The sequence below is a fragment of the Jaculus jaculus genome, chromosome 5 (assembly GCF_020740685.1).
Source record: "Jaculus jaculus isolate mJacJac1 chromosome 5, mJacJac1.mat.Y.cur, whole genome shotgun sequence".
Classification (NCBI taxonomy): Eukaryota; Metazoa; Chordata; class Mammalia; order Rodentia; family Dipodidae; genus Jaculus; species Jaculus jaculus.
Window position 1 is genome coordinate 14220643 of NC_059106.1, and position 21007 is coordinate 14241649.

Sequence of the window (21007 nt, forward strand, 5' to 3'; positions counted from 1 at the left end):
AAATCTGTAACTATACCACCATGAACACACCTGATCTTGTCTAAAACAAAACACAGAACAGGACATCCCCAGATTTCACCTGTTGGAGAGTGCAGGGAAGCTTCTTAGCACCAATGCACACTGGCTAGCCTTCTCCCCAGCATCTTGCACAAGGCCTAAGGAGCTCAGGAGGAAATTATTGCAACATAGAACTGAACTACGTATGGTGGAACATGAAAATACCATTTTGGGGGGCTGGAGAGGTAGCTTAATAGTTAATAAAGTTGCCTGCAAAGCTTAAGGATTTGATTCCCCAGGACCCACAGAAGCCCGATACACAAGGTGGTGCATATGTCTGGAGTTCATTTGCAGTAGCTAGAGGCTCTGGCATGCCCATTCTCTCTCTCTTTGTCTTTCTATCACAAACAAACAAACAAACAAACAAACATTAAAAAAAGAGAGTACTGTCTCACATTGATGGCAATATTGAACAAAAAAAAAAATCAGAGGGCTGGAGAGATGGCTTAGCGGTTAAACGCTTGCCTGTGAAGCCTAAGGACTCCGGTTCGAGGCTCGGTTCCCCAGGTCCCACGTTAGCCAGATGCACAAGGGGGCGCACGCGTCTGGAGTTCATTTGCAGAGGCTGGAAGCCCTGGCGCGCCCATTCTCTCTCTCTCCCTCTATCTGTCTTTCTCTCTGTGTCTGTCGCTCTCAAATAAATAAATAAATAATTAAAAAAAAAAATCAGAGCCAGCCATGGTAGTGCATGTCCTTAATCCCAGCACATAAGAGGCAGAGAGGTAGGAGGATTGCCATGAGTTTGAGGCCAACCTGGGCTAGAGTTCTAGGCTAACCTGAGCTAGAGTGAAACTATGTCTCAAAAAACAAAACAAAAAAGATATTAATGTGTATTTCATTCAGCTAGGCGACTTGCCAAGGAATGGTGACGAGTAAGGTAGTCATTGCCATCCACCCGCTGTGTTTGAGGCAGCATCCTAAACTGAGAGGTTGAGTTAATACTCCTAGTTCTTTACAACAGCCCCAGAAAAGAGTCATATTGTTATTCCCAGGTTATAGATGTGGAAACTACAAAACAGAGAGATTATATGACCCATGCACGGTAACACAGCTCAGACATAGGCAGATGGGCTCCGTCACTTTCAGAGGATGGCAAAGCAACGAAGCTATGGTGTTAAAGCAGGGAAACTCGTGGCAGAAGATAGGAGGCCATGAGGAGGAAGTGAGAGGGCACTCAGAGAGGTCACTTCTTGATGCCAGCTATACATTGTTGAATTCAGCTTCTAACACCCTTATCATGAGCTGTGGCCTACTTCCCACCACAAGGGCCTGAAAGAATGTGATGCAACTTGTGGTATGCTGTCTACAACCCCTTTGACCAAAAATGGGCAGCTCCACAGGCTAGAAGACTGATGCACATCCAGCCATTCTGTCCAAGGGTGAGGGCTTGCTACCAGCTCAATAGCCAGACAGCAGTTGGCAGCACCCGGGCAGGCAGGCTTAGGAGGATCTGGTAGCAGTGCCCTGGACATGGACCCATAGTTCTACCAAGCTCATTCTGTCCACCTGCACCCAGTATTTGCTGAAACCTTTGGTCAAAGCCAAGCACTGTAGTGTGCCCCTGTATCCTGGTTACTGAGGAAGCTGAGTTAGGAGTATCACTTGTGTCCGTGAGTTCCAGGCCAGCCTGGGGTGTGGTGGTTTGATTCATGTGTACCCCCATAAACTAAGGTCTTCTGAATGCTAGGTCCCCAGCTGATAGCAACTTGGAAATTAATGTCTCCTGGAGGCAGTCTGTTGTTGGTTTATTGGTATTACAGCCAGTTTTCCCATGTCAGTGTTTGGCACACTCTCCTGTTGCTGTTGTCCACCTGGTGTTGGTCAGGAGGTGATGACCACCCTCTGCTCATGCCATCATTTTCCCTGCCATCATGGAGCTTCCCCTCGAGTCTGTAAGCCAAAATAAACCTTTTTTTCCCCATAAGCTGCTCTTGTCAGGTGTTTTCTGCCAGCAATGTGAGCCTGGCTGCAACACTGGGTTACATGGTGAGATTCTGTCCTTCAAATAAACAGGCATATCCATTCGATTATATTTTCCCCTTACCAGCAAATACTCTAAGTATTATTAATGATATATTAGATTGTTGAAAATTAAATACAGCTGAAAAATCTTTGTGTTTAGGAAAAAACTTAACAAACACTCACTTACTTTAGTTCCACTGCAACCTTAGTCTCAGGCTGGCCTCGAACTCACAGCGATCCTCCTACCTCTGCCTCCCAAGTGCTGGGATTAAAGCTGTGCGCCACCACATCCAGCCTAGTTCTGTTTCAAAGGTTGAGATGTCCCTATGCTATGAATAATATCAAAGAACATTTCAGCCTCCAGAAAATTTTCAAAACCACATTTTATTTTGGCCAACTCGTCCTGCTTTTTTTTCCCAACAAAAACAAAAAAGAAATATAAACAAGAATAATCTGAGAACTATTTCAAAGCACTTATTCTAGTCTGATTTCATTCAGACTCTCTCTCTTATAAATCCAAAATATAATTCTGTAATAATATTCATACCCAAATGTATTTCTGATTAGAAGAGAATGGAGTTGTCTTTTAAAGATCGCTTTAGTTTAATTTTGGCTATTTCTGGTCTGTTTGTTGTCTTTTTAAAAAAATTATTATTATTTTTACAAAGGTACACAGTCATACCCATCCCCGCCTCCTACCTCCATCCTACTTTCCCTGAGGGCTCTCCTCAGTGGGGTTGTTGATGTTCACTGTGGGGTAATTAGGGCCTCAGCCAGTCTCTGAGGATGGGGGTATGCCTCAGGATATTTCTGCCCACCCTGTGACTCTTAACAATCTTCCTGCTTGCTTGTCCAATGGTCCCTGACTCTTGGCTGGTCTGTTGGCAATCTGGTTTAGCATTGAGTTCTCTGTAGCCTCTGGGTTTCTGATTCCATGTGCTTTGATTGGCCACAGTGTCTGTCACCTTTTCCCTGGAGCTGGTTGTCAGGTTAGCAGTGGGAGCAATACCCATGTTACCATTTCCTCTGCAATTTCTCCTGGGTCCTGGCAGATGTGGTAGAGGTGGCACATCTTATGGTAGGAGGTCAGCTATCTTCTTGTCATGTTGATCGATCGTGAATCTCCTGAATTTGCTCTGCTGTCTTAACGCTTTGGGGGAAGGAATTATTGTGTGACATCTTGTCTCTGTTTTTCCTTCGTGCTTTTGGTGTGGCTCCTATTCTGCAATCTTCACTGGAATCTCTCTGCTTTATCTTCTTTTTAAAAATCTCATCTATCTTCTCTGGGACACAAGTTTCAACTCTTCTAACCTGTCCACACCAGAATAACTGAAGCAATGGAGTACACCTTAGCAAGAATTTGCACCTTTCCCACATCAATCTTCTTTAAGAGATTCTAAACTTCAGGCTAGGTAGGGAGAGCATTGACTTCTGAATATCTGTGGCCTGGATCTTGGTTCCTTGTTTAAAAGCACTTAATAGGGTTGGAAATACTTGGCATAGCTATCAAGGTTGTAGTTTCTAAGGGCCACTTGTTATTTTTCCTTGTTACATAATGCTATCTCGTTCTACCTTCCAGCCCAGCCATTATCAGTGCTCAGAATACATAGCTCCAAGCAATGCTCCTGGCTGTGGCCTTCCTACAACTCTCTAATGACCAGAACAAACTTGACTTTTCTGGCAGCCAAGCATAGCTTGGTAACACCTCTGCAACCTAGGATCCCTCAGGATGAAGGTCCCATGGATGCAGTTCTCACTCATGTCTGGGACCTCCCTCAGCAAGCGCTCCAGCAAGCTCTGTCTGCCAGCAAACCAGGTCACTCTCCCCTGTTCTGAATCATGGATCTTACCTCTTTGCCCACCAGGCTCTGGCCAAGAGGAGAATTCATCCATCTCTCGTCTATGAAACATTTATAGGGCACCCGCAGTTTGCAGAGGGAGCGCCATGTCTTATTCTCCTCTCTGTCCTTCCTTGATTCAAAGCCTGGCTCAGATGCTCTTTACAGAGCCTCTTTTCTGCTTTTCTGCCTTTTCTTCTGTCTGTAGAGCCGTGTACTCTGGTGACAATTGCTCCAGCTGTGTATTACAAGGTCAGTCGGCTCTGTAGTCATGACCCACAGGAAAGCATGTATTTGATGACTGGACCTTTTACACACACACCCCTTACAAATATAGTAAACCAGAACCGACATCTCATAGAACACATACTCCTTACAATGCATCTTAGTCCTTTTATTTCTAATTCTATTTCAGAAAAACATGCACTGGGTGGTACACGTGTAATCTCAGCAGCACTCAGGTGGTGGAGGCATTAGGATCAGGAGTTCAAGGCTGTCTTTGGCATGTAGAGGGGTATGGCCTGGCCTCAAACAGCCTCATCCTCCCTCCTTCCTGCCTCCACCAGCTCTAGGTCCCATCAGAGCTCCCCATAGAGAGGAATCTTATTATTCCATGCAGCCCCTTCTCCTGTTCTGCCAGAACCTGCTGGGTGGTCTAGGTGCCAGGCAAAGGTATTGTTGCCCAAGGGCAGGACAGAGGTAAGGGTGAGTCTGGATTCCCTAAGTATGAATGTATGTATGCAGATATGTATGTACGTACGTTTGTAGGTACACTGGTATAAGCAAAGGGAGGTGCTGAAGTGCTCATTGGACAGCGTTGCCCAGCCCTGCAGAGTCCCGTGTTCTCCTCACACAGGAGCCTGCCAAGCTCATTCCTTGCTGGTTTTTCAGTCTTCCCAGCTTGACTCCTCATGCTCAAGAGTGTGTGCGCAAGTCCACAGTCCGGCTGGGCAGAGGGGACATAGGTAGAGGAGGGGTTTTGGAAAGGCAGATCTCAATTTCTTTTTGTATACATTTATGAGAGAGAGGGACAGAGAGAGAGAGAGAGAGAGAGAGAGAGAGGAGAGAGAGAGAGAGAGAGAGAGAGAGAGAGAGAGGATGTGAGGTATACCAGGCTCTCTTGCATCTGCAAACGAATTCCTTATATTCCATACGCACGCACTACTTTGTGTTTCTGGCTTTACGTGGGTGCTGGGGAATTGAACCCTAGCCAGCAGACTTTGCAAGCAAGTGCCTTTAACCGTGGAGCTATCTCCCCAGCGGCCCCCCCCCCCCCCCGCCCAAATCTCAATTTCAATTCTGACCTCTTAGAAGCCATGAAGCCGTGGGATGCAATGTGTGTCATCACCCCTCCCCCCACGTACATTTACAGGTTGAGGCCCCAACTCTTAGCACCTCATAATGTGACTGCATTTGGAGACCAGGTCTTTAAAGAGGCAATTAAGTTAAAATGAAGCGATAAGGGCAGGTCCTGTTGTTCCAATAAGAGCAGATGAGGACAAAGACATGGCCAAAGAAAAGACCGTGTGCAGACACAGGAGAAAGAGCTGTGAGAAAAGTCAACTCTTCTTGAGGCCTTCAGTCTTTGACTTCTTGTTAAAAACAACTCAAAAACAGATATGCTGGACCTTTTCTGGTTTCTGTCAGGGGCGCTCTGTGTGAGCTTGGCGGTACGCAGAAGGAAAAAAAGGGGGGGGGGAAATAAGACGGTAACACTCAGAGGCAGTGAAGCAGGGATTTCAAGGAAATTCAAGGGTAGCACCTCTGATAGCGCCTTGTTTCAGTTCATCCATCGCTCTGCTGTTCACTGAGCACTTTTACAAACTCGAACTCGGCATCACCCAGACACTTGTGAGAGATGCGAATTCACTGGTCCCAACCGAATGAAGACTTGGAGAGTGAGTCATCCACCGGATGGGTGGATGGATGGGCGGCAGGTAATCAGTTTTGGGGGAAACTGATGTGAGGTAGAGTAGGGTGTCCTCCCCTCCTCCCCATAGTCCTGCGGGGGAAGGGGGACGGGAATTTGCTCAGTTGTGAGCAGACCAGCAAGGACGGTCTCCTTGACAACCGGCCCGGAGTGCTCCGGGGCTGCAACGTTCCCCCCGGTTGCCAGGCCTTCCCCCCCCAGCGTACCCCCAGAACTGCGGGAAGCTCCGGGCGGCCGGCCGCTCTCTCGGGGTCTCGGAGGTGAGCGGCGGCCCGGGGTGCTCGGTTGAGCGGTGGCTGTGGGTTAGAGGCCGGGCGCGTGCGCAGGGGCGCGTCCCCGGGGCCGGGAGCGCGCCGAGGGGGTGGGTCGCCCGGGGCCCCGCCGGCCTGGCGCGCCATCCGAGCCACTCAGAGCGCCGGGCGGCCGACACCCGGGGCCCCGCAATTAATACCCGGCGCCCGCCCGCCGCGCCCGGGACTCCGCGCGCCGGCTCTCCGGGAAGGAGGCGCCAGGTCAGCCGCGAGCAAGCTCACCGCTCGCTCGGTTCCGGCGGCTGCGAAGACTGGGGGCGGTGTCCACTCTCACTGTCCCCTCCTTCCCCCCCCAAGCCCCTGGAGAGCCAACCCTAGGTGGAGGGGGGGCTGAGCCCGAGGTCTCCCGGCCAGAGTGCGTCCCCCGGCCCGCGGGGACGTGGGTGCGGGCGCTCCGGCAGCAGGTGGGCGAGGGCGCATCCCCAGGCCGCTGGCCCGGAGCAACCGGGAAGGTGAGCGGGGTCGGGACCGGGGTGTGCGGGGACGCTGGGGGGACGCTGTGGCCATCCGGACGTGGGCTCTCGCGCCGAGATGTCTCCTCTCTCGGCCTGCACCCCGTCCCGCTCCAAAGTTTCACCGGGAACCTGCGGCCAGGACGCTAACCCGCAGGCAGTGTGTTTATCCCGGAGAAAGGGCGACTCAGTCGCATAGCCACTCCCCCAGCCCGTGAGCGACATGCCAGCGTGCCAACCCGACCCAGCGCCCCCAAACCCGCATCGAAGACCTCACCTGGGGCTCCGAGGACCCCGAGCCGTGACAGACCCCCCCTCCCGCTTCTCTGTCCCTTTAATCCAAGCAGAGGAGAGGTACCGAGACGCAGGACACAAACTTAGTGGCGAACACACTAAAAGCTGTCTTTCTAGTGTTTTTCTTTTCCTTTTTTTTAACTGAACGTGCTTATGTCCACTTGTGCTTTTCTCCAAACACCTTGGGGCGGGGAAGGGGGGCCAGGACCAGACCCTGTGGCCCGCAAGGGAGGCGACTGTGGTCTTGCGTTCCTGTCCCGGAGCGCGGGCGCCGCGGGGGTCCTCGTCACCGCGGCATGTGGCCGAGGACAGTCCCTACGCGCTGACTCCAGCTCCGGAGGGGAGACCCGCGGTGCGCGGCACGGCCAGGGCCGCCCCAGGCGCTGGGCTCCGCTCCATGTTCTCCGCCCTCTCTGTCCAGCCCCGGGTCGCGTCCCGAGGGGCTCGCGCCTAGTGGCCCGGCAGAGGGCGCCCGCTCCCGCTCACCGCGCGGGCCGGCGGAGGGGAGGGCACTCGTGTGCGCCTCCAGGTAAGGAGCGAAGTGAATCATCCCGAGCGGGGGGGACCCGATCGCGCCCGGAGCGGGGCAGAGGCGGGGAGTGGCCGCGGCGCTGCCGAGGAACCCGGACCGCGGAGCTGCTGGCGCGCGGGCAGCGGCCGGTGCGCTCGCGGAGGTCGAGGAGAGCCGGGCAAGGTGAGGGATGGCCCTCGGCGCGGTGGCCCTGGACTGGAAAGAGACAGCCTGGGGCCGAGGACCGCCGAGCCCGGGACGCGCAGCCTTGCGCCCCTCCCGAGGCCCGAGGTGCTGGCGATCGCGCGCGCGGGGGCGCGAGGCAGAGACCTGGCCGAGAGGGCCGGCGGATCCCCGGGCCGCTGCCGTTGGGTGCTGTGGACGGCCCCTCGGGGTCCCAGGGTGGTAACAAAGGCGCGGCGCGGCGCGGCGGCCGCTTCCACCCACTTCCGTCCCGGGCGCGCCCTGGCGCGCGCCGCCGGCGCTCGGGCCGGCTCCGGATCCGTGTCCCGCGACTTTCGGGAAGTTAGCCCAGCTGCCCGTTAGGCGGGAGGAGGGGCGCGAGCAGGGCTCCCCGGGGAGTGGCGCGCTCGCGCGGACCGCTGCGACTGCGCGGGTCCCCCCTCCTCCCTCGCTGGAAGCGGCCGGAGCTGCAGGGGCTCCCGCGACCCCCTGAACCCCCGCGGGACCTGTGCGGGTTTGAACCGGACTCCAGGCGCGCCCTGCCACCCTGCCCGCCGTGCCTGCGCGTGTGCCGGCCCCCCAAGGCGGGGTTTAGTCCCGGGTGACAGCCAGCAGCCCCCGCACCTGGAGCCCCAGAAGGCGGTAATTGCATTACTGGGAGCAGGAGGCGGGAGGCTCCAAGTCCTGGCTACAATCTGGGTCAGGTGCAGGGTTAAGCGCCTCCGAGGTAGGCGCGACAGATCCGTGAAGTCTGTGGATGACAGTCGCAGGTTCCAGGGAAAGGAAGAGAGGCCAGCTGACGTCCACTGCCCCATCTCCACTCTCAGGTGGATGTGCGGGGCGGCGTCTTTGCCTGTCTTGGAATCCGGACCCGAGGGGAGGAAGGGCTGCTGGAGGGAGCCCTTAGCCACAGCAGACAGTGCACGAAAGTCACTTTTTCGTATCATTTGACTGCAGCTGGTCCTCTGTCTTCTGTTGTGTAGAAGGGGCGGGACTAGCCTCGATGGAGTGCCCCAAACATACCCGCATCCTTGTTTTCCGATGGCCACTCACCCACAGCCTCTTCCTCCTAGAAGGACCTTCTGTACTTCACAGATGAGGAAAGTGAGGCCCGAGGAGGGTAAAAGGTCCCGGAGACAGTCTTGCTCCGAAGGGGTCTGCGAACCTGTCCCTGTTCCTACAGCAAAGGCTGTTGATCCTGAAGAGGCCGTTTGTTTATTTTTGAGACAGAGTCTTACACTAGCTCAGGCTGGCCTGGAGCTCTTGGCAATGTACCTGCCTCGGCCTCTGGAGTGCTGGCATTTCGGGTGTGAGCGGCCGTGCCCTGCTCTGAATGGGATTTTATGGCTGGCGGGTCGCTCGGTGACCTCAGCTCACATTCGCTTGTGTTGGGCCTCAGGACTACTCCAGTGCTTCTGTTGGTGCCACCACCTCAACCTGTTTGAAAGTCGAAAGAGTGTGCGAAAACAACAAAACCTTGGAAAGTCCTTTAGAATCGTAAGACAGTTCCCAAGGGGGTCTCCTGCCACACGTGATGTTTCATTGTGGGGTGGGGTCACGTGGGGTCAGGAGTTCTGCACACAGCTCAGAGCTCGAGTCTTTCCTGCTGCAAGAAGCTTCAGTTCCTACCCTGTGTGACATGACCATTGGGCTGAATGTGTGCCTAAAGTTAAATGAGGTCAGTTTTGGAACAATAGCAAGCCTTCCTGACAGATTTTTTTTTAACCCACAGATTTATTTTTCTAGACGCCCAAGCATATGGCTTTATCCACATTGCTTTATTCACCAGTGAGTTCAAGTTTAAAACATGGGACTCTGTTATTACCCTAAAATGCGACCTTAAATATATTGCCTTAAAGAAAGACATACAAGTCTGAAGGAATAGTCTGGGACTCAGCGTGTCCTAGGGCTGTGCCACTTAGGGAGACAACCAGCGGCCATGAGTGAGGGCAAGCTCTTGGAAATGCAGTGCCCCCCTTTAGATACAGTCTCCACCATTCACGCTGTCTTAGACAAACGCTCAGCTTCTCTGAGCCTCGTTTCCCTCCGTTAGAACAGGGATAATACCCTGATTTCAAGCTGCAAGGATAAAATTAGATAACTCATGCAAGCTACTTAGCACATGGTACCCAGCACATAGTAACTGCTTAACACAGAGGGGATGTTTATGAACAGCATCCTGTGTTCTTGCCTCTCACCTGGCGTCTGGAGAGATGAAGATGACAGCTCCCTCAAGCTCACTGCTTTTAGTTAGGACTGTGTTTAGTAAGTACTGCACCTCGTCTGTTTAGACAGTGCTGCATTTAAGGACTGCATTGTCAGTGCTGTGCATGGAGGGATTCCTCCTCCTGTCAGCAAGTTGAATGTGGCGGAGGTCAGGAGTGATGGAACACTCCTTGCCCAAGGAATTTGCAAGGGGTTCCAGAACTGTAGGGCTTTCCTCCTGGTTTTGCCACTCTGTAATTTTGTGGCTGGCTCTCCAGCCATTTCCCTTTCCTTCAAATTTAAAACCAGTATCCAAATTACCAAGATGACAGGAATTAAAAGTCAATTCAAAACTGAATTGGAGAAAAGAAACAAATATTCTTTTTTTGGGGGGGTTTTTCGAGGTAGGGTCTCACTCTAATCCAGGCTAACCTGGAACTAGCTATGTAGTCTAAGGGTGGCCTCGAACTCACGGTGATCCACCTACCTCTGCCTCCCAAGTGCTGGGATTAAAGGCGTGCGCCACCACGCCCGGCACAAATATTCTTTTTTTTTTTTTTTTTCCAATTTCTGAGTCATCTGGAGTAGTGAAGACAAAACTATCAGCTTCTGTGACCGCTGTGCTGGCGCATCTTGGGAAGAGGGGCCCTTTCTTTGGAAAATGGGAATATTTCCTAAGAGTCTGTAAAGGAGAGCCGCCAAGTTAATAGAGTTGCGGAAAGGCTTGATATGGAACATTGCAACCATCTTTGCTCAAGAGTGGTAAGCTGTGTGAAACCGGAATGTTGCTACACTGACTTTTAGAAGGTGATGGAATGCGACATGGGTGAGTTAACTGAGCACGCAGCGAGCAGCCAGAATGTCTCTTTCATGTGTGACAATACTTGAACGTTTCTCAACTTGTGGAGAAACATCCTTCCTTCCTTTTGGTAGCTCTGGACTTTGTGCCTTTATTTTATTTTATTTTATTTTATTTTATTTTATTTATTTTTTTAAAGAGAGAGGTTAAGACACTCCAACTTGTTTATAAAGCTATTCGATAATCGGTGGGCTGTTTTAATAAATTATCTTTTAATGTCCAGTATATGTAGGAGAAAGAGAGGGTTTCACGGTTGAGTATAAAATGCAGCTTTCCCCTACCTTGGAAAACAGCTGCCTGTGTAACCATTGGACAGGTGTACAGGGTCAGGAGCAAGACCCCACCCCCACCCACCCAGTCCCCTGTGCCCCTCTGTCCATTTGTGGGCACTTGTTGCACTCCCCTAAGACAGGAGCAGCTGCTGGGCATGCGCCAGGCCTGTTGTGGGCCGCTGCTTCCTTTGTGGGGAAGATGAAGAGGCCAGGCGACTTGGGATCACATGGCAGTGTGTAGAAGACACTTGCATTCCCCAGCTGTCCCACAACTGCTTCGCAGGAGCGTGAGAACTTGCCAGCTGCCAGCCGCCCACCTTGCTTCCATTCCCCACTTCTGTTCAGTAACCAGGGAAGGTTAAAATCCCCGAAGCTTTTGTTAATATTTTATTTATCAATTTGAAAGAGAGAGAAAGAGAGAGAGGGAGAGCCAAGTTCTCTAGCCAATGCAAATGAACTCCAGATGCACGTGCTACCGTATGCGTCTGGCTTACATGGGCACTGGAGAATTGAACCTGGACACTTAGGCTTTCCAGGCAAGTACCTTAAATGCTAAGCCATCTCTCCAGCTCCTGAAGCCTTTTAAAACAGTCTTGTTTCTGTGATGTCAGTCATATTCTGAATAGAGCCTGTTGGGAGGGAACATAAAAGGGAATACCAGATTTAACATTGTTTATTCAAATTAACTTTATTTTTTTAGGATAAAAATATACCCTTTCTATACTTAAAACCTAGGCTGCTATATAGTTCATTGATTAATAAGGAATGGATCTACTATTAAAATTAGGTGTTTTTTATTTTTAAAAATTTTATTTATTTGCAAGGAGAGAGAGAGAAAGAGGGAGCGAGAGAATGAGTGTCCCAGGGCCCTTTGCCACTGAAGTGATCTCTAGATGCATGCGCCACTTTGTGCATCTGACTTTACATGGGTGCTGGGGAATCAAACCCAGGCCATCAGGATTGGCAGGTAAGCACCTTTATCAGTTGAGCCATCTTTCCAGCCCCTAAATTAGGTGTTTTAAAAAGTTGCTATGTGAAATTTATAAATTTCCCAGTGTCTCTAGACAGTACTTTCAGAACATTCCCTTATTTTGCATTTGCTAGGGCCAGAAGATACCTCTTGCTTTTCAAAGGAGCAAATTTGAATTTTCAACAGGCTCCTCCTTATCGAAGGAGATCTGGCTGTTTGGCTTAATGCTTTGAGGCTCCTGCTGAACGTTTGCTAAGTGCCTGGCCTGCGGATCCTGTGGAGATGAGCACCGCCTGGGCTGGCCCAGTGCACTCCCAGTTTAAAAGCAGAAAACACCAGGCAGGCATGTTAACTCCCAGAGCTACAGCCTCCTTGGCAGGATCTTTGTGCGTCTGCACCTCTCCAGACACTTCTTTGTTTGCAGAACAGTGTGACAACCATGCCAGCTCAAATAAAGCCAGGCACAGACGGTTGATATGCTGATAAAAGCCGAGCAGAGTCTGGGCACTGTAAGATAGAAGCAGCATTATATGGTTTATCAAAATTTGAAAAGCAATACTTGAAAGAGAAGGTCTGGTGTCCCTGGAGAGATTGGAGAGATACCTGTCACTACCTCAACTTCCTGCAGGCCAGCTCCTGCCCAGCTCCCTTCATCCTCCACCCTCCTTGTTACTGTGAATCAATGACCCTCCAGGAGGGACAGTGTACATCACAGTCCCTTGCTGGGCCTCAGGCAGCCTCTGATCCCCTCTGTTCTGGAAGAGGTTATAAAATACACCACAATCACTGAGGCAGACTTAAAATGCTCCCAGCGTGGCTCAGGGGAATCTTGCAAGAGAGAGAGGGGTCAGAAAGATTGTTAGAGCCACAAGTTGGGACATTTTGCAGAGACATTGCCTCTCCCCCATAACTGACGGCTGCCCCCACAATGCATGACCCACAATCCTCATGGGGTTGACCTGCATCCCCAGTGAGGAGGGCCTCTTCAGAAAAGGGGCAGAGAGGAAGAAAAGGATGGTACTAACATGTGATGCATACATATAAAATATGACCATATCTAATAAAAAGATTAAAAATCCCACAATGACTTGGTTGTGTATGGACCCTCAGACTCTGAAATTTACTGAGCTCTCAGGGGCACGTATTTTGTGGCTTCAGGGTCCCCCCCCACCACCACACCATGACTCACAGTGGCTGAGTTGGAGCCACAGTTCTGGCTCTTCATTTCCAGTGGGCTCTTCCCACCCATCCAAGTGTTTTGCCCTTAATCCCATCTACACGGATGTTTACACTGCTTGTGTTGTTAGTTGACTTTCTTTCTTTTTACTTTTATTTGTTTATTTGCAAGGGGGAGAGAGAGGGAATGAGAATGGGCCCTGGGGGTGGGTGGCTCTAGCCACTGCAAACAAACTCCAGATGTACCCTTTTGTACATCTGGGGTTATGTGGGTACTGGGGAGTGGAACCTGGGTCCCTAGGCATTTCAGGCAAGTGCCTTAACCACAAAGCCATCTCTCCAGCCCTTAATTAATTTTCTTGCCATTTTCATTTGGGGTTGTCAAGGTCCCTGCGAAGTTCTCAGAGCCAATGAGTGGGGGGTCCCATCTTGCAGAAGAAGAAATGAAGGTTTCTGCATTTGATAACCAGTCGGGCGAGGACTGGAACTAAAATTTCCCGACTCCAAGTTCTGCCTTCTCCCTGGCTACGTCTTGGAGGGTTTCACCTAATGGAAGAAGATGCCTGCTCTGGAGTCCAGCCCTTCTGCATTTTCCAACTTGACACTTTTCCTTCCATAAATTCTTCTTTTCTTGTTTCTCTGAGTTTTCACATGTCTGTGGGTGTGTCCATGCATGCCTATGGAGGCCAAGCAACAACTCCATATGTCTCTTCTGGTGTTATCCGCCATTGTTGAGACGAGGGTAGCCTAGACTTGCTTTCCAGAAAGCCCTAGGGAAACGCCCCAGCTCTGGGATTGTCAGCATTTTACCACACCTGGCTTCTGGCTTCTTAATCCTCATTCTTGCATGACAAGCACTTTACTGACTAAGCTATCTCCTGGCCCTCCTTGGATAAAATTTTTTTAGAAAATTATTTGTTTGCATGTGTGTGTGTGTGTGTGTGTGATAGAGAGAGAGAGAGAGAGAGAGAGAGAAAGAGAGAGGGGAAGGGAGTGAGTGAGTGTATGGGTGTACCAGGGCCTCTTGCCACTGGAAATGAACATTAGACACTTGCTACCACATTTTTGTGTGTGTCTAGCTTAACGTGGGTGGCAGGGGAATTGAACCAAGGCTGTCAGGCTTTGCAAGCAAGTGCTTTTAACCACTGAGCCATCTCCCCAGTCCATAATATTTTTTATCTTACTTTTTTTTACTGTAGTTGTTCTTTTGGCATCTCTATGTTTCTAAGTCTTTTAAAAATACTTATTTATGAGGGGGGCCGATAGGGAAAGAGAGAGGGAATAGGCACACCAGGGCCTCTAGCCACTGCAAACGAACTCCAGATACATGTGCCTCCTTGTGCATCTGGCTTACGTGGATCCTTAGGCTTTTCAGGCAAATACCTTAACTGCTGAGTCATCTCTGCAGCCCTGTTTCTGAGGCTTATCTTTTAAATACGTATATTCGTTGTGGCCTTTCTCACACCATGCACCACTCTCACTTGCGTGCACACAGTGGCCCAGCGTGACCACTGAACACACTATCCTTTCCCAGCCAGCCCAGTACTTTTCAGTGCCCACATTTATATAGCATCAAAAGGTTTATTTTTGCTTCATAGTTTTAATGTCATAAATTCCTGATGCTCAAAATTAAAAGAGAGACTGATTGAGATGGGGAGGGGATATGATGGAGAATGGGGTTTCAAAGGGGCAAGTGGGGGGAGGGAGCGTATTATCATGGGGTATGCTTTATAATCATGGAAGTTGTTAATAAAACTTTTGAAAAAATAAATATATTTAAAAAAAATCCTGATACTGTCAGATACAATAGAAAGTCAGAGCTAACTTGTCTAGTCTTTTTCACAGTAAGACTATTGGAAAACTACTTTCTCTGGGAGTGGGGTGTTTTCCCCTCCACCTTCCTCAAAGTGCTTTGAGGTTGAATGTGACCTTTCTTTCCTTTTAGGTGGAGGCATTGAGCTTTGGGCTTCAGCCACAGGAGGGCCGATCCTTGGCTCAGGGGCCCCGGCATTCCGGGTGCAGCCCGGTCTTGCTCTCTCCACACACCCTTTCCTGCCAATCCCCCCCCCCCCAACCTGGGCAGCTTTTTCTTCCCCAGGACCTTTGTTTCTTTCCTTGACATTCTGCCCACTCCATTTCTGGTCTGCTGCTGTCACCAGACCAGCCACCCGTCCAGCAGCCTGGGGTTTCAAGTGTCTTAGGAAGCCTTGCCTTGGATGGCCTCATTGCCATCTGTCATTGGTGTTTAATTGCTATGCCCCCCCCCACTCCTTCAAGCTTGCTTTCAATGTGGGGTGAGTTCTCCCTCCCTGCCCACCCTGCCCAACTTTAGCTTGATCACCCTGTGCTTGCCAACCCTTTGTGTCCACAGCCTCCCAGTGTTCCCAGTTGTGGTAGTTTGAATAGATCACCCCAAATATCTTCAGTGGTTTGTCTGTTTCTAGTTTGCGCCTGCAGCCGCCTGGCTGGAGGCAGTGTCACTGGGCGTATCTTAAGGTGTGTTTGTGGATTTTAGATTTTGATCTAAAGATATGCAAAGTGTGCCTGGAGGAGTTCCTGAAGTGTGCTGTGCTGTGTGGCTTTTGGCTTTTGGCTTGTGCTTCTCTCTCTGTGCTTGGACCTGTGAAAGCAGGCCAGTTTCTTCTGCCATTATGGAAACTTCCCCTGGATCTGTAACACTCAATAAATCCCTTCCTCCGTAACCGTGCCTGGTCTGAAAGTTCATCTCAGGGAACCTGAAGCTGTCTGCTACAGCAGTGAATGGCTTTGTGTCTCCAGGATCCTTTGCTCTTTCTCCCTTCCTCCCCTTTTTCCTTCCCCCATGTGGACTTAATTCATTTATACTTTTCCTTTTATTTTTCCAATAACTTGCAAACCTTTCCACCTGAGTCCATTCCATTTTGCTGTCTCTTTAAATAATTATTCTCCAAAGTCCATCAGTTTTTCTTTCGAGGGAATGTTTGACTTTAAAAAAAGAATATCCCTGGAATTAAAACTTGGAATCACTACTTATGAAACTGGTCAGGTCAGGTCATTTAAAGGCCTGAACTTTGGGGAAGATTGTTTGAAATTTATTTTGGCTTTCCTTTCACATGGCCGTACCTGGAAACAGTTGAAATATAAGCTTGTTTTGGATTCCTCTTCCTTTGCACAGAATGGATTTATGCCTTTTTTTCCCCCCTTATTTTTCAAATTATTTTGCTGGAGACTCTTGAAAGGCAGTTTATCCTTTGTGGTCAGTCTGGGTTGGGCATGAGTCGGGAGAGCTTGGTCATGTTCAGACTGTATGAGGTTCTTTTGTTCAGTGGGCTTGTCACGGTTCTTTTTAGGCCGTCTTACTGGGTCCTGACTATGGAATCTTGGGAATGGAGCCCCTGGCTGCTGGATGCTCTTATCTGCCCTGTGGCAGAGCTTCAGGCAGGCGCTGTGTCAGGTTCCACAGAGGTCAGACCTCCTCCCTTCTATCTGCTGATTGCAAGCAAGTGCTGTTGCTGGAATTCACGTGTGTGTGTGTGTGTGTGTGTGTGTGTGTGTGTGTACATACCTGCGTGCCCACCTCATTTGAATTCCCCCTTGCTCTTCTGTTTAACAAGTCCTGAAAAATTTAAAGGAGTTACTTTTGTCCAAATTTGGCTTAATATTTGGACTTCTCAATTAAAATGGAGCCTGACCTTTCTGGCCTATAGATAAAGATACATGGACAGCAGTAGGACAGGAGCTCATGTTTTAGAATAGATTGCAGCATACATGGACCTAGGAATCTTTGCTTCTGGATTGTTCTTTAATTGGTGTTGCTGGACATGATATCTTGGTGTGGCTGTCAACTTCACCAAGCCTACTCAAGTTACCTGTCTGTGTCAACATCTGGAGAGAGGCTCTTGAAACTGGAATAGAGGAAGAAGAAATGGAAGGGCTCACACAGACTGTTCATTCAGCTGTCAGCTTGTCGGCCCCGCGGTGAACACCGACGTGCGTGTGTGTGGCCCTGTGTGCTTTCTTGGTAGCAAAGATGCAACATTGAGAGACTCCTGTCTTCTCAGAATTCACCATCAGAGATTATCCGCAGGTGGTCAGCATCAGTGCTGTGAGGGGAGCCCAGGCCAGAAGGAAGGGTGCAGTTGCCTGGAGCCTGAGCTAAAGTCATCTTTGCTGTGTCTCTCATCTGCACCGGCCTTGCAGCACTAAGTGCTCCCAAAGAGATAAAATCTCCACCGGTAGCACAGTCTGGGTTTGAACTTGGCTCTAAGGTCATGAACCTTGTGTGGTAAATTGCAGAATGTATTCTTACGTTTGGGTCTGTCTCCGATCATCCTCCTACTGTTTGCAATAAAGGATGATGAAGTCTGGAGGTATTTTGCATGAAGGATGTACAGTGGGGAATAAATGGGTCACAACACTGCATAAGGGACAAACCTTGAGGAGCTGGTCTCTTGGGGTAATTCTGCGTGTCCTCTGAGAGTTCCCTACACTCAGTACTGTGCCAACTGCATTTGAGAAGAGATTTTCTTTTCTCTCTGCTGAGCATTATGGAACGTTGCTGCCAGCCTTCCTGTTGTCTGGGACAGACAGTAGGCACGCTCTCAGCCTCTGTTCTCAGAGAGGTGCAGTGTGGCTGCGAGCCTGTCGCTGTTGGCTTGCTGTCTGCCTCCGTGCTGGGCGAGGAGAGAGGTCCTACCGAGGCCAGCCGAAGGGGAGAGCGGCTGTCGTAACCAGAGTCCGCATCTCCAGATGGGCCCTTTGCTGAGCACAGCATTCTCCCCAGCACATACGTGTGTGTGTGTGTGCACATCATCACAGCACAGATCTGTGAGCATCCGCACGGGACCTGCCTGTGGGCCCCAGTTCCAGACGTGTGCACACCAGTACAGGACGTATCCGTGTCTATTAGTACATGCTGTAGACCTCGGATCCCGCAGCCCTCATTCCCCTTTCGGCTTTGTCAGGATGGCCAGGCTCTGTGTACACTCTGAGCACACTCAGCTGTGGCTGTGGGGAACGCTGGTCAGGCAGGTTGGAGGAAACTGTTGTAGTTACCTTCTTACTGGAACAATCTGGAAGGAAGGTTGTTTCAGCTTACAGTTTGGAGGAGAAGCATCATCGCAGTGGGGAAAGCATGGAATAGCAGACAACTGTCACATCATGTCACACCAGCAGTGTGTGAAGTGGTATGAGTGAGCCCGCTGAACACCCAATGAGCTGGGCTAATAGCCCCAAGACCTGTCCCCCACCCACTGACACACCTCCTCTAGCAAGGCTCTGCCTCCCAAAGACCTCACCCACTGGGGGATTGAGCTGAGGTTTCCTCACAGACACCCGAGGCAGTGAGGGACTTTTCACATGCAAACCACCAAAAGAAAGCCATTGCTTTTTTGACCTGAAGGTGAGACTCAAAAGTGACCCTGGTTCCTGCAGCATCCCCAGGGGCCTGGTGATTATACACAGGCTGCTTCTTGATGGTGGGTCATGCTGGGTGTTTATGAAGACACTGGCCAGCATCTGTCTGTCCTCCTTAAAAGAAGTGGTTTTTGATAGGAATGTCCTAAAGAGGAATTTTCACAGTTAAAAATGTGGAGGTGATTTTTTTTTTTTTTAAGTCCAAAAGCTTCGCAAATAAAGCTGAGAACTTATATTCCTGGGAAAGTTGATGGACCAGACCACAAGATCAGGTTTCCTTCCTGGGATGGTAAAGACTGTTTCCATCCACTTCCTAAAAATGAATTTAATACAAGACTTTTAAATTGAATATACACCCCCATTTTATTTGGGGCCTACAATTATTTAATTATCTTTTGAAAAATAGTCATCAATATATACTGTGACACTGAACTCACTCCCCCACAATAAAAAGAAAAAAAAGAACCCACACATTATATGCTTGACAAGAAAATTGCATGGTTGTAAAATGTTTGGGTTGATTATTTATGTAAACCTAACATCTGTGATTAAAAAAAGAGTAAAACTTCCTCATAATTTTTTTTTAAACTAAAAGCTTTCATTGCTGGCATTTTTTTCTATACTTGGTTCTCAGTGTGCTGGAAGGAAAAGCAAGTTAGTTATAACAGGGTAAAGCACTTTACTTTGGTTTTTTTTTTTTTTTTTTTTTTTTTTTGCATTTGAAAATTGGTTCCATCTTTTGTATCTAGGCTTCTAAAAACAAAACACTCGCCCCTCAAAGATACAAAGCTTAGAAAAATTATAAGTATGCTGTGGAAAATGTCTTGCTTTGACTTGAAGCACAAATACTGCCCTTGAGTCAGCGGTGGCAGCCACGTGCATCTGACTGTGGGACTTCCAGCATCTATCAATTTACCCTGATGTTGTCACCTGCTCAAGACCCACGGGCTTCAGTAGATCTCATCTCCACTTCCCAGGACAGCTAGAAGTAAACTGGGCCAAATTTAGCGCTGCGTTTGCATAATCTTCATCCAATCTCTTTTTTTCTCCAAGTTTTAAAAATTATTATTACTAAATGTTGTTTTGGCTGCCAAGTTCGCATGGATTGCTTATGGTTTACCCAACAATGGCTTCTGTGTTTCATGCTTTCATATTCTCCAACTGGCCTCCCCATTGTTTTGGATTCTGGGGACACATAGGGAGAGTTAATGAGCTGGAAAACAGACACAGTTGCAGTTGCCTCCTTTGTTTCTGGCCTGCCAAATTTGTTACCATTACCGAGTATAGGTGAGTATAAGCTTATCTGTGGATTCAATTTATCTTTTTTTTTTAATATTTTTTTAAAATTTATTTATTTGAGAGCGAGACACAGAGAGAAAGACAGATAGAGCGAGAGAGAGAGAATGGGCGCGCCAGGGCTTCCAGCCTCTGCAAACGAACTCCAGACGCGTGCGCCCCCTTGTGCATCTGGCTAACGTGGGACCTGGGGAACCGAGCCTCGAACCGGGGTCCTTAGGCTTCACAGGCAAGCGCTTAACCCCTAAGCCATCTCTCCAGCCCTCAATTTGTCTTTTAAAAGTTTGGTGCAGATGGAAGGGCTAAGACAACTTAAAAGATGATCAGAATAGATTTTATAACAGAGAGAGATTTTCATTCTTCTCATGTTAAAATCCTAGTTATAGATCAGCCTGGTCTAGAGTGAAACACTGCTTCAAAAACACACAAAAGTTTCTGTTTTTTATTTCTTCTTCTAAATATTTATAGGTCGCTTTTATGTGCAGGGAACTCTGTAGGGCTCTTCTTTTTTATTTATTTTTCTGAGAGAGAGAAAGAGGGAGGGAGGGGGAGAGAGAGAATGGGTGCGCAAGGGCATCCAGCCACTGCAAACGAACTCCAGATGCATGTGCCCCCTTGTGCATCTGGCTTATGTGGGTCCTGGAGAATCGAACTGGGATCCTTTGGCTTTTTAGGCAAGTGCCTTAACTATTAAGCCATCTCTCCAGCCCATCTGTAGGCCATTTCACATACCTACTGGCATTTCTTCATAAACCCCATGAAAAGGGTAATGCTATCCTTCTCACAGATGAGCAGTATGGAGACTTTCTCAGGTAAAATGTCTCCTGTGAATCACATGGCCAGTGGGTGGCAGGATTCAAGAGTTAAAGGTAGATCTTCCAGTCAAAGATCATGTTCATTTTCCAGAAACCAAAACACATGTTGGTAAGACCACAGTGACTGTCACATGAGTCCAGGGGCTTTCATACAAAATGCAGTAAAAATTTAACAACAGAACTGTCAAATTAGGGTTGGAGATTTTAGTTACCAAAAGCTGAGTTTGGAGTCCAGAGTTCAAGTGTCTACCTGCTTTTATTTAAAGACATTTGTTATCACGAGTTGAGTCCATTTCAGAGAAGTAACACTATGTGTGTGTGTGTGTGGGGGGGGGGGTGTGCATGAACATTGCTGCTGATGTAGAAAAAAATTGAAGCTTCTAAGATTTGGAAAATGATTATGACCACTACTCTCTCTCTCTCCCCCTCTTTCCCTCTGTCTTCCCCATCCCTCCGTCCTTCCCTTCCCTCTCCTCCTTCCT

The 21007-nt window shown here is 49.2% G+C and overlaps 1 protein-coding gene across 2 annotated transcripts in view; it reads left to right on the forward strand.

Annotated features, from left to right (window-relative positions):
* Nucleotides 1–6303: 6303 nt before the first annotated feature.
* Svil (supervillin) overlaps nt 6304–21007 on the forward strand; it is a 217831-nt gene continuing 203127 nt past the window's right edge. Inside the window, exon 1 of one of the 2 annotated variants that reach the window (XM_045148956.1) lies at nt 6304–6550. The gene's annotated coding sequence lies outside the window, so the exon portion shown is untranslated. Of the gene's footprint in view, nt 6551–7522; nt 7539–21007 lie in introns of those variants that run through there. The other variant, XM_045148957.1, reaches the window with a different exon arrangement.